The sequence below is a fragment of the Balaenoptera physalus genome (assembly GCF_965194825.1).
Source record: "Balaenoptera physalus genome assembly, chromosome: 4".
Lineage (NCBI taxonomy): Eukaryota > Metazoa > Chordata > Mammalia > Artiodactyla > Balaenopteridae > Balaenoptera > Balaenoptera physalus.
In genome coordinates this window covers 34,878,497-34,896,682 of record NC_138891.1, presented here as the reverse complement: position 1 = coordinate 34,896,682, position 18,186 = coordinate 34,878,497, and the positions used below count along the sequence as shown (strand labels likewise).

The following is an 18,186-nucleotide window of genomic DNA, read 5'->3' as shown; positions in this document are numbered from 1 at the left end:
AACTCCTAGCTTTTTCCATGACTACAGGTGGCCATGTGATACACTTCTGACCAATAATATGTAGGTAGAGTCACCAGGGAGGGCATCCCTTCTCAATAAAAAGATGGCCTCCTTGGGAGGAGTGTTCTTGCCTCTCATTATTTGTTAATCTTCTCCTGCCAGAAATGTATATGTGACACTTGGAGATGCAGCAGCCATTTTACTACCATGAGTTCAAAAGTTTCCATAGAAATGGTGGAACAAGACCATTAAAAGCGGATAAAAAGCACCAAACTTGGATTTTAGTATTGGATTGTCCAATGATTGAACTTAGCGTCTATGACAATGATTATCAACAGGGGATATTTTGCCTGCCAGGTCACATTTGGCAATGTGTGGAAACATTTTTGGTTCTCACAACTGTGTGAGTGGAAAGCTGCTGGCATCAAGTGGAATAGAAACCAGGATGCTGCTAAACATTCTCCATTGCATAAGACAGCCCCCAACAACAAAGAATTATCCAGCCCTGGGCTTCCCTGGTGGCGCAGTGGTTAAGAATCCGCCTGCCAACGCAGGCGACACGGGTTCGATCCCTGGTCCAGGAAGATCCCACATGCCGCAGAGCAGCTAAGCCCGTGCGTCACAACTACTGAGCCTGCACTCTAGAGCCCATGAGCCACAACTACTCTGAGCCCGTGCTCAGTTTTATCTTTAAAACTGTTTTATCTTTTTAAAAAAACAGTTATAAAGACTAAGTAACAATAGCAAAAGTTGCATATTTATTAAGTGAAAAAAATCAATATACAATAGTGTAGGCATTAAATGACTACTACCATTTAAAAGGAGAAAGTGAATGTAAGTGATTATAACTAAGCGATGACAGTAGTTGTATTGAGGATTTTATGTGAATTTGTTCCTGCCTATTTTGCAAAGGTTACTCAATGTGATTATGCTATCTTTATAGTTTGAAAAATAATTTTTTAAGTAATTAATGGGAAGAAGATTAAAATACTCAATCAGTGTTTATTTCTCTAACATTTATGAAGTTTCTTCTTGGCCTTACAGAAACCTTAAAGGCTAATGAAATAGTTTATGCAATTGGATACCATTTCTATTGAATCATCATGTCAGCAACATTCCTTTTCTAGTTCTTTATATCTCCCTAAATATAGAATTCTTGTAGTTCAACTCATAGGACTATTCCTCTCCAGGGTTTTTGTGGAAACATCAGAACTACCTGCAACATTAAAGTGACTGGGTGAAAATTTGCCACTGTAAAAGTTTATATTTGTTTTAGATTCCTGTGGCTGCTATAACCAATTACCAAAACTGGGTAGCTTAAAACAACAGAAATTCATTCTCTTACAGTTCTGGAGGCTAGAAGTTCAAAAACTGACATCACTGGGCCAAAATCAAGGTGTCACAGGGCTGCACTTCCTCTGGAGGCTACAGAGGGAAATCTTTGCCTTTTCCAGCTTCTGGTGGCTACAGGCATTCTTTGGCTTGTGGCTTCTTCACTCCAATCTGTGCCTCTGTCTTCATATGTCCTCTGTGTAATTTTCAAGCCCCCTCTGCATGTCTTCTGTAAGGATACATGTGATGGCACTTAGGGACCACACAGATAATCCAAGATAATCTCCCCATCTCGAAATTCTTAACATAATCACATGTGCGAAGACCCTTTTCCCAAATAAGGTAAAGAAAAAGTTCCAGATATTAAGATCTGATATCTTTAGGAGCCAGCATTCAATTTACCAGAATATTATATAAAGAAAATATAAATCTAATTACTAATCTCATCGGATAATCTGAACTTCCATTCATACCTATCTAGAAATTAAAATCTGGCGGGATCATCCAGTATCTAAATCCTAGGAAAGTAGAGTGAGAGTAAAGAACCTATTATCCTACTAAATGAAATAAGCATGAAATGATAAATTTGGGGGAAACTAATTTTTTTAAACACATCAATGCAAAGTGTTTTTTAAATTGTGAATTGCCCAATAAAATTTGTTTTACCTCTATAAACATTTGAATACATAATGGCCCTTTATATCTAAAAATGGAAAGCTTAACCATTGTTTTATCATATTGCAGCAACTACGAAATGTTCTGAAAACTAATTTGAGAACTTAACCTTAATAGCACAGTTCAATAAACAAAGACTGTGAAATTACTAAAAAGGCAGGACTGTATTTATTTTGTTTGAGTTGACTAAGAAGCTGAGAATATCTTAATTACCTTTCCAATTAAAAGATATTTTAGCAAAATTATGAGAGTACACAAATAATTAAAGCCATAGAGCTTTCATTTCTTTTTCCCATTTGCTTAGTTTAATTCTTCAGATTTAATTTCAGAATAACCCCATCAAAGGCTTAAATTTTGGGGTACTTACATATGATAACTGTTTTTACATTTCTGGTTTTGGCCAGGAACACTTCTATATCTAAACATTAATTTTCATAATACTTGAAATATATTTGATCTTGAAGTTTAAGAGCCTTTAATGCTACTAATTTAGTTGCAATTACAGATTCCCCCCGATATCCAAATGTTAAGCTAAAATGGGGTAAAGTGGCAAAGCAATTGCCTTAGGACACTTCTTGCTAACAGATGCACAGACTAAATTGAGATAAAGCAGAGATACTTACACAGTTCAAAGCTTTGTGGCTTGAGGCTGAAATGCTGAGTGTAGTTCCCAGGAAAGGAGCTTGGTGGCGCCACTCTCACCGCTGCACAGTTCAAGGTATGTGTTGCGTCTGTAAGGGCTACTGCAAAACAAACACTGAATGCTATTTTCACTTTTCGCCTTTTTTCATAAAAAGGAAAATCCTCTTTGGATTTTTTTCAGTTAGCAAAAATGGGTACTAATGTAGGTCTTTTGTAAAAGCAAAGTGGCTTTAAAAATCGAATACCTGTAATTATTAAAACCTACTCAATCCCTTATCAGATAAATGATTTGCAAATATTTTCTCCCATTCCATGGGTTGCCTTTTCACTCTGTTGATAGTGTCCTTTGACGCACACAAATAACATGGCACTATTTTAAGCACAGCTCATTTTATCTTCATAACAACTCTATGAGGTAGAAACTATTATTATCATCCCTATTTTACAGATAAGAATACTGAGACATAGAGGGTTTAAATAATGTGCCAACATCCCCCATGGTAATGACTGAGCTTAGATTTGAGTCTGTTATGGACTGAATGTGTCCTTCTAAAATTCGTATGTTGAAACTTTACCCCTCAATGTCATGGTATTAGGAGGTGGGGCCTTTGGGAAGTAATTAGAATTAGATAAGGTGATGAGAGTGGAGCCCTCACAAGTGGAATTCGTGCCCTTATAAGAGTCACAAGAGAGGTCGCATCCCCTCTCTGCTTTCCTCCAGGTGAGGATATAATGAGAATTTGGCAGTCTATAACCTGGAAGAGGGCTCTCACCAGAACCAACCATGCTGGCACACTGATCTGGAACTTCCAGCCTCAGAACTTGAGAAATGAACTGTTTTGTTTATAAGCCACTCAGTCTATGGTACTTTGCAACAGCAGCCCAAACTAAGACAGAGCCCATGAGGGGTATCCCAGAAACACTATGTCACACACACTTTTTTTTTGTTGTTTTTTCAAATTTGAATGCATCTTTTTGTTTAAATTTTTTAAAAAATTTTATTTATTTTATTTTTGGTTGCATTGGGTCTTCATTGCTGTGTGCAGGCTTTCTCTAGTTGCAGAGAGTGGGCTACTCTTCGTTGCGGTGCACAGGCTTCTCATTACGGTGGCTTCTCTTTGTTGCGGAGCACAGGCTCTAGGCACCTGGGCTTCAGTAGTTGTGGTTCGCAGGCTCTAGAGCACAGGCTCAGTAGTTGTGGTGCACAGGCTTAGTTGCTCCGCGGCATGTGAGATCCTCCTGGACCAGGGCTCGAACCTGTGTCCCCTGCATTGGCAGGTGGATTCTTAACCACTGCGCCACCAGGAAAGCCCACACACACACTTCTTATAATGGACATCAGTGACCTCCTGATCACCAAATCCAGCTATCTTTTCTTAGTCCTCATTCAACTGCCTAATTTTTTCTCTATCATTTAAAATCATGATCCTTTTTATGTGAAACTTTCCTTCTCTTGGCTACTACATTTTTCTTGGTTCTCCTCCTATTTCCATGAGATAGTTACATCTCCTTCTTCAGTCTTCTATGCCTTTGTTCATGCTCACAAGTTCAAAGGCCTTACTTCAGCCCCCCTCCTTGCTTATTCTACATTCCCCAGGAACCATCTTTCCTCTGTTATGGGTTAAATTGTGTCCTCCAAAAAGATGCTGAAGTCTTAACCCCCAGTGCCTGTGAATGTGAACTTATTTGAAAATAGGGTCTTTTCAAAGCATCAAGTTAAGATGAGGTCATTTGTGCAGGTTCTAATCTAATATGACTGTGTCCTAATAAAAGGGCAACATTTGGACACAGACACAGACATGAATAGAGGGGAGACTATGTGAATACACAAAGAAAATACAATCTACAAGCCAAAGAACACCTGAGCTACCAGAAGCCAGGAGAGAGGGATGTAACAGATTCTCCCCTCAGGCCCTCAGAAGGAACCAACCCTGCTGATACCTTGATTTCAGACTTCTAGACTCCACAACTGTGAGATGATAAATTTCTGCTGTTTAAGCCACTTAGTTTGTGGTAATTCGTTATGGCAGCCCCAGGAAACTAAACACTTTCCAAGGGCTTAGAGGCAACTATTGTGTGAACAGTCTCAAACTCACACCTCTGGTCCTAATTTTCCTTTTGAGTTCTAGGTGTATGGTATCAACAGCAACTCATGACTATGCAACCATGATCCTGCCTTTCCAGAATATTACTCTTCTCCCATCTCCCTTCTTTCTCACCTTTGGCCCCCAACTTAGCAACCTTTGTAAATGAGATATCTGTGGCCCCAGCCACCCTGGCTAAAAACCACAAAGTCACCTTTGAGTCCTCATTTTCCACCCCCTTGAAGCTGTCTCTATTTCTGTAATCCAAGAATCATGTGTGGTCCATTAGTTTGGGAGACTAGTATCAGGTTCCCAGACTTGGCAGCCATTACATCCCATGGTCAGAGCCTGATAAAAGGATTGGTGGCACTTTAGCCAAATATTGGGATGCAGACTCAAGGAATCCCTGCTGTTCTCACAGATGATATTATGACCCAGAATCTGGGCAGTGGCTTTGTTACGACCTATTTAAATACCCAAAGTTTTGCCTAGCATCTTAATATACTTAAACTTGGGGCTTTCTGCCTGAACCCCAGACCAGAGGCTGGAGTTCTGATAGCTGCTCACCGATGTCCTTGAGATCTAAGATTCCAACTCTCGCTCAGATCTGGATTACCCATCATGGCACCTGACCACCGGCTAGGGCACCGCTATTATGCCACATCAGTGATTCAGGCTCAGCTTGATTGTCTAATTTAGTGCCCACTGTCCATCTTTTTTTTTTTTTAATTAGCTCAAATGTACTTAATAATTTATAGTTCACAGAGCACACAATCTATTTTCTTATTTAATCCTAACAGCCATAAAAAAAATCCAGAACAGTGAAAAGTTAAATAACTCACATGAGCTCGTGTAGTTAGCGTTTGTTGCGTCAATGCTCAGATTTAAGCCTCCTGGCTCCAAATCCCATGCTCTTTTCTCTTCACAACATCGCATGCTCCTGCGTTCCTGGAATCCACTGGCCAGAAAGAACTTCTTTCCTGCCTGTATCAGCCCCACGGGGGCCTGTAGCTCCAGATCCCTACCTCCCCTCATCTGCCCTCGCCCCTGCTGTAGATAACTGACCCGTGTTCTATCATATCCAAAGATTTGACAGATAGCTGCTTTTGAAGTGACCCTAAGACTAATGATACCCCTTCTCAAAAGGTTGAAAATGATTTAAGGAATTGCAAAACGACTTAGTACCATAAACAAATATGCAAGCTGCCAAGTGTAAGGGAAACATAGTATTCCTATGTAGAAGACATATTTTCAGAGGAATTTTTAAAGATGATATATGACATTCCATGCAGTGCCAGTGTAAGCTGTAATCGTAAGAGGAAAGAGCACAGATACTGACTTGAATAAGTGGCCACCTAGGATGAATTTCTCTCCCCAATTTTTTGTCTACTTTTCCATTTCAAGATGATGAATGTTGATCTTTTATTAATCCTCTCTTACTCAATATTAAAAGATAGCATGATGTCTTGTGTGTGCCAGTTTCCTGCCCTGGCCTGTGAGATGCTGCGCATATGGTGAAGAACATGGGCTCTGATGCAAGACTGTCTGAGTCTTACCCCCCCGCCCCGTGATTAGCAGTGACCTTGAGCAAGTTACTTAACCTCTCTATACCTGATTTTCCTCACTATAAAATGGAGCTATTAATAGTATACTTGCCGCAGTGTTGTTGGAAGGATTAAATAATTAATGTAAGTAAAGTGCCTACAACAGCACTTTGCCTGTGGAACTTGCTATTTAACTATTTGCTGTTCTATATGTACAGGAATGAGGAAGTAGCACACCCAAATCACTGGAGGAATCATTACTACTGGTTAGTCAGAGGAGATTTAAAAATGAAGACTTCAGAAAGCTCACACTATTAGTGCCATGGAATGTCTCCATCCTCCCTCTTATACAACACATGTAAATAATTAGTTTTTATAAAAGACCATCCTTTCAATCTATTAAATATGTGCGACCCTCATAGTATTAGTTAGAAGATGCCAGCCACCTTAGACTTAGAGTGAACAAATTCTGTTGCAGAGAAAATAGTTGGTCATTAAGAAAAAAAAAAACAAACATTGGCAGTGGGTATAGGGTCAGAACAGCCTGCCAAACACAATTTCGTGAAAAAGATGAGATAAAGGCCCATTATAATTTGTCTCCAGTGGCCCACTTATAACTGTTAGCAAATTAAAGATCTGTGATAAGTTACATCTTCCTGTGTTTCCTTTTGTATAATCTTAAAATTTACAATCTGAGTTAATTGTCACAGAAGAAAATGATTAATCAAAACAACAGTATAATTGTACCACATCTTGTGCTTCTCAGTTACTTCTTTACAAAGAAAAAACAGTGTTTCCTATGATAGTGTCAGTATACAGACTCCTTAATAATATAACATATACAGAATTATCCTTATTGTTAGATCTACTCACTTATCAATTGTAAAAATTGAGCCTGCAATCAGAAACATTTTAACAAACTGTTATTTCTGTAGATTACAATGTAACTTAAGAAATTAAAATATGAACACATTGAGATGTGAAGTAATGTTATATTAAAAAAAAGCTGACACAATTATATCAATTATCATGTAAAAATTATATAGGTAAATTGTTAAGGAAAAGAAAGAGCTAGGAAATGTATTAAATTATCTATATTTGTAGGTATAAGGGTCTATAGTTTTTTATAATACTCCTCATATATTCACTTTTTAAACAAATCATGACTGAAAATGAGTGTGTCACTTTTCAAAACCCTATGTAGAGTTACATTACAAGAGAAGTAACCACCATAAAATAAAGACCAGGAATAAGAATTTATTTAAAGAGGGGAAAAAAGGAGATATTGATCAAATGAAATTTCACTGTCTTGATGAATTAATTTCAAAGTTTCCTTGTGATCTTGATCTACAGAATGTTGTGATACATCATTACCATATGCAGCTCTCTTTAACAGACCCCATAGTAATGCTGGGAAAGGCCGATTAAACTAGTTCTTTTTGGATTGTTAAAAGCTAGATTGAATGTCCAGTGGTAAGACTCCTGTTCTGATAAACTCTTCTTTATCTAAATACCTGCCTTTCTCCTAATCTCATTGACTCCGCCAGCCCTGAAGATAGCAGCTGTGCCATCTGATAGAAGATAAACCCTTGTGCCTGTTTTCTACCCTTGTTGAAGAAAACCTTTGAATTTGTAACTTGGGCTGAAGATACTTATCAAACAATCTTTAGTTGCCAGGAATTCAAAAGTGGGCCATGGCGGCCACTGTTGGAATCTGGTCTCTCTACTTCTATTTGCTAAAAAAAAAAAAAAAAGTATCAGCATGGAATACTTAAGCAAAGTTTAGTGCACTTAACCAGAAAGATCCTGCAATACCTTCTGCAGGAATTTATTTCAACTATGTAGCAGGCCTGCTGAAGAAAAGCTGTTCAAATGTTACAGATAATGCCCTAGATCCCATTACAGTTCTAATTTCATTGAGGCTCTGGATTCTTTTAAAATAGTATGTGTTAACACAGTTTCTAACCTAACTACACAAAGTAGATTTTGCTTTTGAGAAGTCAACTCAGAGGAGACCCAAGGCCGATATAAAGTTAAACTGACATTCTAAAGTTAAACTGATCCAAACTTGTTTTAGGACTTTTTTTCCCCCAAGTTTTTAAAATGTACCTCATATCACAAGAAGTGTTAAAAAAAAATTAGCTTTTTAACATTCATTTCCATTAAAAAGAGATTTTTTTTTTTTTAAAGGTTTCATTTCCATGTTCCAAAGACCCAAAGATCCTGGAGTTAGAGTGTTTTTACCCTCCGTTAGGCCAGTGTATCCAGTGGGGAATTATTTTCAGCAATGTTTCTTCCCCAAATTTTGCTCTTGCCTGCAGTTTGTCTCCCTAGACTACTGTCCTGCTCTCCCCTCCTTCATCATATCTAAGCTCCCTTGGTTGGGACATCAAACTAACCTGACTAATAAATAAATCCATGCTGATATCTGAAAGGACCCCAAGAAATACAAATTCAACTGGGCTCTTTCTAAACTTAATAACTTCGTCCCTGTACTGCTGAATAATTGTACTGCTTTCCTCCAATAAGAACTTCCCATATTGGCAGTCAGTGAGTCATTTATTTTCGGTTCACTCGTGACCAACTACATTTATTATTTATTTTTCTCCCCAGCATCTTAAAACTCTTGGTCTCCTTCCTCTATTAATATTCAGCCAACATTTATTGAGCACCAAACATGATGCAAAGTGTTGCGGGCTTAATAATTCAGAAATGATAGCCAAACGGCCTAGAGTATAAATAATGCATAAATAGGAATGTTTCATGAAGGCAAGAAGCACGTCTGGTTGTCTTTTTGGCTTCTTCAAGGGCCCACAGTTTCCAGGTTATGAACACCTATTTTAGACTCATTTAGAAATTAGTTTGTGTAAGATGGTGTACTAGGAGGATGTGGAATTCATGTCTCCTCACAACTAGGGCCCCTACCAGGCACCAGTGGGGGACCACAGACACCTAAGGGGATGGGAGGAAGCCCCCAGCGACCGGGTAGGACATGGGGCGTGGGGAGAGTGAGGGGGGAGGAGAAGTGGAGGCAGGACAGGACTGGCGCCCCTGAGGGGCGGCTGGGGGAGGGGAAGGGATCCCACGCCTGAAGGGCTAAGTTGGGGAACCCCTGGGAGGGCAGAGGATCAAAAGGGAGTGTGGCCAGGTTTCCCCTGCCCACTTGGACCCCCAGGAACCTGCTGAGATCCCGGGGCCTGATCCTCTGCCCACCGAGGCCCCTTCCAGCCGTGTGGGTCCAGAGGAAATGGGAGGGAGGAAAGCTGGAGCAAAAGTAAAGGCTGGACCTCTGGGACTGGCACCCCTGAGGGGTGGCTGGGGTAGGGATGGAGTTCCTACACCCAGCAGGACCCACCCACGGTTAGGGGTCCAGCGGTGACGGGGGAGACCCTGGGGGAGATGGTGGGGGAAGGACACAGCAGAATGGAAGGGAACAGGGCCAGTGCTTTCCCTGTCCACATAGGCACCGGGAAGCCTGTTGGGCTCCTGGGCCTAATCCTCTGCCCTTGGAGCCTCCCTCCTGCCGTGCAGAACCCAAGCCCCACCCACACACCCTCACTCAGGGCGCTACCTCCAAACTCGGGAACTCCACACTCCAGAGGCCCTCCTTCTGACGTGCTGCCTCTCCCATTCTGCGCAGGTCCTAAGTAAAGGCCCCGCCCCACGCTTGAACGTCACCCCTCCCGCCCCACCCTAAACCCTGCCCCTGCCTAAGCTCCACCCCCACAGCCAAGGCTTTTTTTTTTTTTTTTTCTTTTTTCCTCTTTTAGATTGGGGTTCTGTTTTACCTTGTTGATTCATTGTTGTTGATTCTTTTATATTTTTATTTTTCCTAATAAATCTTTTATTTTCCTAATTTTATTTTATTCTTTATACTTTGTTATTGTTCTCTCCTTTTGGCTTGTTCGCCCCCCCCCCCTTTTTTTTCTTTTTTCTGTTGTGGTTTTATTTTACGTTGTTGCAGTTGTTTCCATTATAGTTTTATTTTCCCTAATATATTTTTTATCTTTTTAATTTTATTTTGTTTTTTATTCTTTGATATTGTACCGCTCCTTTTTCTCTTTCTTTCTTCCTTCGTTTTTTTTTTTCACTGCACCACGAAGCTTGTGGGATCTTGGTTCCCAGGCCAGAGGTCAGGCCCGAGCTCCTGTGGTGGCGCTCCAAGCCCAAACACTGGACTAACAGAGAACCTCAGACCCCAGGGAATATCAATTGGAGTGAGGCCTCCCAGAGGTCCTCAACTCAGCACCAAGACCCAGCTCTATCCAACTGCCTGCAAACTCCAGTGCTGGACATCACACACCAAACAACCAGTAAGACAGGAATACAGCACCACCCAGTAAAAAAAAAGAAATGACAAAAATATTTGTAACAAAGGAGCAAGTTTAAAACCTACAACACCAAATAAATGAAAACGAAATAGGCAACCTACCTGAAAAAGAATTCAGAGTAATGATAGTAAAGATGATCCAAAATCTCGAAAACAGAATGGAGAAAATACAAGAAACATTTAACAAGGATCTAGAAGAACTAAAGAGCAAACAAACATTGATGAACAACACAATTACTGAAACTAAAAATACTCTAGAAGGAATCAATAACAGAATAACTGAGGCAGAAGAATGGATAAGTGAGCTGGGAGATAAAATGGTGGAAAAAACTGACAGGGAGTAGAATAAAGAAAAAAGAATGAAAAAAACTGAGGACAGTCTCAGAGGGCTCTGGGACAACATTAGACCCACCAACGTTCGAATTATAGGGGTTGCAGAAGAAGAGAAAAAGACAGGGTCTGAGAAAATATTTGAAGAAATTATAGTCAAAAACTTCCCTAACATGGGAAAGGAAATAGTAAAAATCAAGTCCAGGAAGCACAGAGAGTACAATACAGGATAAACGCAGAGAAACATGCCGACACATATTAATCAAACTATCAAAAATTAAATACAAAGAAAAAATATTAAAAGCACAAGGGAAAAGCAACAAATAACATACAAAGGAATCCCCATAAAGTTAACAGCTGATTTTTCAGCAAAAACTCTAAGACAGAAGGGAGTGGCAAGGCATATTTAAAGTGATGAAAGGGAAAAACCTACAACCAAGATTACTCTATCCAGCAAGGATCTCACTTAGATTCAACAGAGAAATTAAAAGCTTTACAGACAAGCAAAAGCTAAGAGAATTCAGCACCACCAAACCAGCATTGCAACAAATGCTAAAGGAACATCTCTAGGCAGGAAACACAAGAGAAGGAAAAGGCCACCAAAAACAAACCCAAAACAATTAAGAAAATGGTAACAGGAACATACATATCAATAATTATCTTAAATGTAAATGGATTAAGTGCTCCAACCAGAAGACACAGATTGGCTAAATGGATACAAAAACAAGACCCATACATATGCTGTCTACAAGAAACCCATTTCTAGGGACACATACAGACTGAAGGTGAGGGGATGGAAAAAGATATTCCATGCAAAAGGAAATCAAAAGAAAGCTGGAGTAGCAATTCTCATATCAGACAAAATAGACTTTAAAATAAAGACTATTACAAGAAACAAAGAAGGACACTACATAATGATCAAGGGATCAATCCAAGAAGAAGATTTAACAATTGTAGATATTTATACACCCAACATAGGAGCACCTCAATACATAAGGCAAATGCTAACAGCCATAAAAGGGGAAATCAACAGTCACACAATCATAGTAGGCGACTTTAACACCCCACTTTCACCAATGGACAGATCATCCAAAATGAAAATAAATAAGGAAACACAAGCTTTAAATGACACATTAAACAAGATGGACTTAATTAATATTTATAGGACATTCCATCCAAAAATAACAGAATATACTTTCTTATCAAGTGCTCATGGACATCCTCCAGGACAGACCATATCTTGGGTCACAAATCAAGTCTTGGTAAATTTAAGAAAATTGAAATCGTATCAAGTATCTTTTCCGACCACAATGCTATGGAAATAGACATCAAATACAGGAAAAAAACTAAAAAATAAAAACACATGGAGGCTAAACAATATGCTACTAAATAACCAAGAGATCACTGAAGATATCAAAGAGGAAATCAAAAAAATACCTAAAAACAAATGACAATGAAAACACGATGACTTAAAACCTATGGGATGCAGCAAAAGCAGTTCTAAGCGGGAAGTTTATAGCAATACAGTCCTACCTCAAGAAACAAGAAACATCTCAAATCAACAATGTAACCTTACACCTAAAGCAATTAAAGAAAGAAGAACAAAAAACCCCCAAAGTTAGCAGAAGGAAAGAAATCATAAAGATCAGATCAGAAATAAATGAAAAAGAAATGAAGGAAACGACAGCAGAGATCAGTAAAACTAAAAGCTGGGTCTTTGAGAAAATAAACAAAATTGATAAACCATTAGCCAGACTCATCAAGAAAAAAAGGGAGAAGACTCAAATCAACAGAATTAGAAATGAAAAAGGAGAAGTAACAACTGACACTGCAGAAATACAAAGGATCATGAGAGGTTACTACAAGCAACTATATGCCAATAAAATGGAAACCTGGAAGAAATGGACAAATTCTTAGAAAAGCACAACCTTCCGAGACTGAACCAGGAAGAAATAAAAAATATAAATAGACCAATCACAAGCACTGAAATTGAAACTGTGATTAAAAATCTTCCAACAAACAAAAGCCCAGGCCCAGATGGCTTCACAGGCGAATTCTATCAAATTTAGAGCAGAGCTAATACCTATTCTTCTCAAACTCTTGCAAAATATAGCAGAGGGAGGAACAATCCCAAACTATTCTACAAGGCCACCATCACCCTGATACCAAAACCAGATATAGGTATCACAAAAAAAAGAAAACTACAGGCCAATAACTCTGATGAACATAGATGCAAAAATCCTCAACAAAATACTAGCAAAGAGAATCCAACAGCACATTAAAAGGATCATACACCATGATCAAGTGGGGTTTATCCCAGGAATGCAAGGATTCTTCAATATACGCAAATCAATCAATATGATACACCATATTAACAAATTGAAGAATAAAAACCATATTATAATCTCAATAGATGCAGAAAAAGCTTTCGACCAAATTCAACACCCGTTTATGATAAAAACTCTCCAAAAAGTAGTCATAGAGGGAACCTACCTCAACATAATAAAGCTCATATATGACAAACCGACAGCCAACATCGGTCTCAATGGTGAAAAACTGAAACCATTTCCTCTAAGATCAGGAAGAAGACAAGGTTGCCCACTCTCACCACTATTATTCAACACACTTTTGGAAGTTTTAGCCACAGCAGTCAGAGAAGAAAATGAAATAAAAGAATCCAAATCGGAAAAGAAGAAGTAAAGCTGTCACTGTTTGCAGATGACATGATACTATACATAGAGAATTCTAAAGATGCTACCAGAAAACTACTAGAGCTAATCAATGAATCTGGTAGAGCAGCAGGATAAAAAATTAATGCACAGAAATCTCTTGCATTCCTATACACTAATGATGAAAAATCTGAAAGAGAAATTAAGGAAACACTCCCATTTACCATTGCAACAAAAAGAATAAAATACCTAGGAAGAAACCTACCTAAGGAGACAAAAGACCTGTATGCAGAAAACTATAAGGCACTGATGAAAGAAATTAAAGATGATACAAACAGATGGAGAGATATACCATGTTCCTGGATTGGAAGAAGCAATATTGTGAAAATGACTATACTACCCAAAGCAATCTACAGATTCAGTGCAATCCCTATCAAATTACCAATGGCATTTTTCACAGAGTTAGAACAAAAAAATTCCACAATTTGTATGGAAACACAAGAGACCCCAAATAGCCAAAGCAATCTTGAGAAAGAAAAACGGAGCTGGAGGAATCAGGCTCCCTGACTTCAGACTATACTACAAAGCTACAGTAATCAATACAGTATGGTACTTGCACTAGAACAGAAATATAGATCAATGGAACAGGATAGAAAGCCCAGAGATAAAGCCACGCACATATGGTCACCTTATCTTTGACAAAGGAGGCAAGAGTATACAGTGGAGAAAAGACAGCCTCTCCAATAAGTGGTGCTGGGAAAACTGGACAGCTACATGTAAAAGAATGAAATTAGAACACTTCCTAACACTATACACAAAAATAAACTCAAAATGGATTAAAAATCTAAATATAAGGCCAGACACTATAAAACTCTTAGAGGAAAACATAGGCAGAACACTCTATGACATAAATCACAGCAGGATCCTTTATGACCCAGCTCCTAGAGAAATGGAAATAAAAACAAAAATAAACAAATGGGACCTAATGAAACTTAAAAGCTTTTGCACAGCAAAGGAACCATAAACAAGACGAAAAGACAACCCTCAGAATGGGAGAAAATATTTGGAAATGAAGCAACTGACAAAGGATCAATCTCCAAAATATAGAAGCAGCTCATGCAGCTCAATATCAAAAAAACAAACAACCCAATCCAAAAATGGGCTGAAGACCTAAATAGACATTTCTCCAAAGAAGATATACAGATTGCCAGCAAACACAGGAAAGGATGCTCAACATCACTAATCATTAGAGAAATGCAAATCAAAACTACAATGAGGTATCACCTCACACCAGTCAGAATGGCCATCATCAAAAAATCTACAAACAATAAATGCTGGAGAGGGTGTGGAGAAAAGGGAACCCTCTTGCACTGTTGGTGGGAATGTAAATTGGTACAGCCACTATGGAGAACAGTATGGAGGTTCCTTAAAAATCTAAAAATAGAACTACCATATGACCCAACAATCCCACTACATTCACCCTGAGAAAGCCATAATTCAAAAAGAGTCATGTATCACAATGTTCATTGCAGCACTATTTACAGTAGCCAAGACATGGAAGCAACCTAAGTGTCCATCAGTGACAGATGAAGGGATAAAGAAGATGTGGCACATATATACAATGGAATATTACTCAGCCATAAAGAGAAACAAAATTGAGTTATTTGTAGGGAGGTGGATGGACCTAGGTTCTGTCATACAGAGTGAAGTAAGTCAGAAAGAGAAAAAAAATACCATATGCTAACACATATATATGGAATCTAAAAATAAAAAATGGTTCTGAAGAACCTAGGGGCAGGACAGGAGTAAAGACACAGACACAGAGAATGGACTTGAGGTCATGGGGAGGAGGAAGGGTAAGCTGGGATGAAGTAAGAGAGTAGCATTGACATATATACACTACCAAATGTAAAACAGATAGCTAGTGGGAAGCAGCTGCATGGCACAGGGAGATCAGCTCGGTGCTTTGCGACCACCTAGAGGGGTGGGATAGGGAGGGTGGGAGGGAGACACAAGTGGGAGGGGATATGGGGATATACGTATGCATATAGCTGATTCACTTTGTTATACAGCCGAAACTGTATAACACAACACTGTAAAGCAATTATACTCCAATAAAGATGTTTAAAAAAAAAAATTTGTTTGTTTCCAGGGAGGGGTGCAGTATGAAGTTGGAAGAGGGGGGTGTACAAACTATTGGGTGTAAGATAGGCTCAAGGATGTATTGTACAACACAGGGTGTATAACCAATATTTTGCAATAACTGTAAATGGAAAGCAATCTTTTAAAATTGTATATAAATGAAAAATTTTTAAATAGATTTAAAAAAAGTTAGTCTGTAATTCCTGCAATGGGAAGATGAAATGAGTCCACAATGTCCTGTTTAGAAAGTTGAAAGAAAACCAGGTTTGGAACGTTGCTATAATCCATAGATAATCAAATCTCTACTTCTAAATTTCAGGGATGTCAAAATCAAAATAGTAATCAAGGTGAAACTACGTTGCTAACCAGGAAAAGAATACAAATTAGTTAATAACCATTTAAAAATATCTAATGAAAATTCTTTCTGTTGTTTTTAGTTTTACTTTTTTTTCCCCTTAGAAATCAGATTGAATAGGTCTAAAAGGTAGAAAAGTTTCCAAGGAGAAATCAGAAAATTGTTTGCATTTTACCTTCCTGACAGGACCTTCATTGTATCACTGCCATTTATTTTAGACTAAAAGTTGTTGATTTCCCTAACTCTTTCTGCATTTAGTAAAATTATTTAATTCCAAGTGACACACTTCAGAGTCTGTGTCACTCCCATTTAAACCCTACTCTGCTCCCCGGATGTGGTAGGTAAGGAAAATAGCAGTACCAGGTATTGCCTCCGTCACTAGCTTTCAAACAAGTGACAGCTGGCTGGTAGTTTGAATGGCAGTTCCTCTCACTCCACTTCCCTCCTCAGACCTGAAGCCTTACCCATGAAGGTCATGGGGACATTGGATGTGATGGTGAGCCTGCGGGACCAGAAAGAAACAAGGACTGTAAACCATGGACACCCCTTGGGGAAGCTGACCCTGAGGACAAACAGCGTATTTATTTTTTATGCCCAAATGTGTTCACTTTATTTTACTATAGCCTGAAACTCTGCCAGTTCGAAATTCACTAGAGTTAACGAATAGACACTTCTAAAAGTGAAAACATTAAACTCTCTTGGAGGGTTAAATTTAATACCTATCATAGGAATACACTATTTGCCAAATCTGGGCTAGGACCTGCAGGTTGTAGAGGAAGGTATCAGTGAAGATGAAGAAAACACAATCCCTAACCACCTGAAACCAGTCTGGCAGGAAGAAAAGGTATATAAACAGATAGTTACACCACAGAGTGTTATATGTCATAATAAATAATACATTATAGGGACTTCCCTGGTGGTGCAGTGGTTAAGAATCCACTTGCCAGTGCAGGGGACACAGGTTCGAGCCCCGGTCCGGGAAGATCCCACATGCCACGGAGCAACTAAGCTCGTGCGCCACAACTACTGAGCCTGCACTCTACAGCCTGTGAGCCACAACTACTGAGCCTGTGCACCACAACTACTGAAGCCCGCGCACCTAGAGCCCGTGCTCCGCAACAAGAGAAGCCACTGCAATGAGAAGCCTGCTCACCACAACGAAGAGTAGCCCCCGCTCGCCGCAACTAGAGAAAGCCTGCACGCAGCAACGAAGACCCAACACAAGCCAAAAATAAATAAGTTAATTAATTTAATATATATATATACATTATAGTTGTTTTTATAAAGCGATTTCTTAAGGTATTAGCAAAGGCTTCACTGTGAGTGTGACTTTAGAGCTGGGCCTTGGAGGGTCAACTGAAGTTCCATATCAGGGAAGAGGGGTCAAAGAATTACAGAAAGAGTGGTCTGCACGAGGGCAAAAGGGCAAAAAACTGCCCTGCTTGGCAATGAGGAAACAATTGGCCTGGCCACAGGGTGTGTAGTGCATGTGAGAATCACAGAACTGATAAGGAACAAGATCTGATGGGAGATGACAGCCAGGTGGCCAAGGACTTAACAGCTGACTTTAAAAGATTAAATAATTTCTTTTAGTCAAAGGAAAGATAGGGAAATGTTGGAACTGGGAAGACAGGTCCAGATTTGTATTTTCTAGAGAATACTCTGGCAACAGCACTTCTTGGTGAATCCATTTAATTTTTCTTAAGAACTATCTGGAAAGCTGTACCTGGGAAATGGGAAGGCAGGAAGGAAAATTTAGACACATCAGAGCATGGGATACTTTGGCCTAGTATCGTCCTGCAGGGGATTTAGAACAAAACAGGAGTTCAGCGTGCATGAGGGAGACGGAACACGAGGCAGAAAGAGAATTTTAGCAAATGTGAAGTTAAACACGGATGCTTTTGCTTAATATTTATTTATTTACTTATTTATTTATTTATGGCTGCGTCGGGTCTTAGTTGTGGGACGCGGGCTGTTCGTGCGGCGTGCAGGCTTCTCTCTAGCTGTGGCGCATGGGCTCCAGGGCGCGAGGGCTCTCGTTGTGGCGCGTGGGCTTAGTTGCCCCACAGCATGTGGGATCTTA

At 39.3% G+C, this 18,186-nt stretch overlaps 1 long non-coding RNA gene across 2 annotated transcripts in view; it reads right to left on the bottom strand.

Annotated features, from left to right (window-relative positions):
• Nucleotides 1-671: 671 nt before the first annotated feature.
• Nucleotides 672-18,186, bottom strand: part of LOC309659733 — a 48,394-nt gene continuing 30,879 nt past the window's right edge. For both annotated transcript variants that reach the window (XR_014262922.1, XR_014262923.1), the window contains 2 exons: nucleotides 2,631-2,750; nucleotides 672-1,561 (listed from right to left, as the gene is read on the bottom strand). This is a non-coding gene — a long non-coding RNA (uncharacterized lncRNA). The remainder of the gene's footprint in view (nucleotides 1,562-2,630; nucleotides 2,751-18,186) is intronic.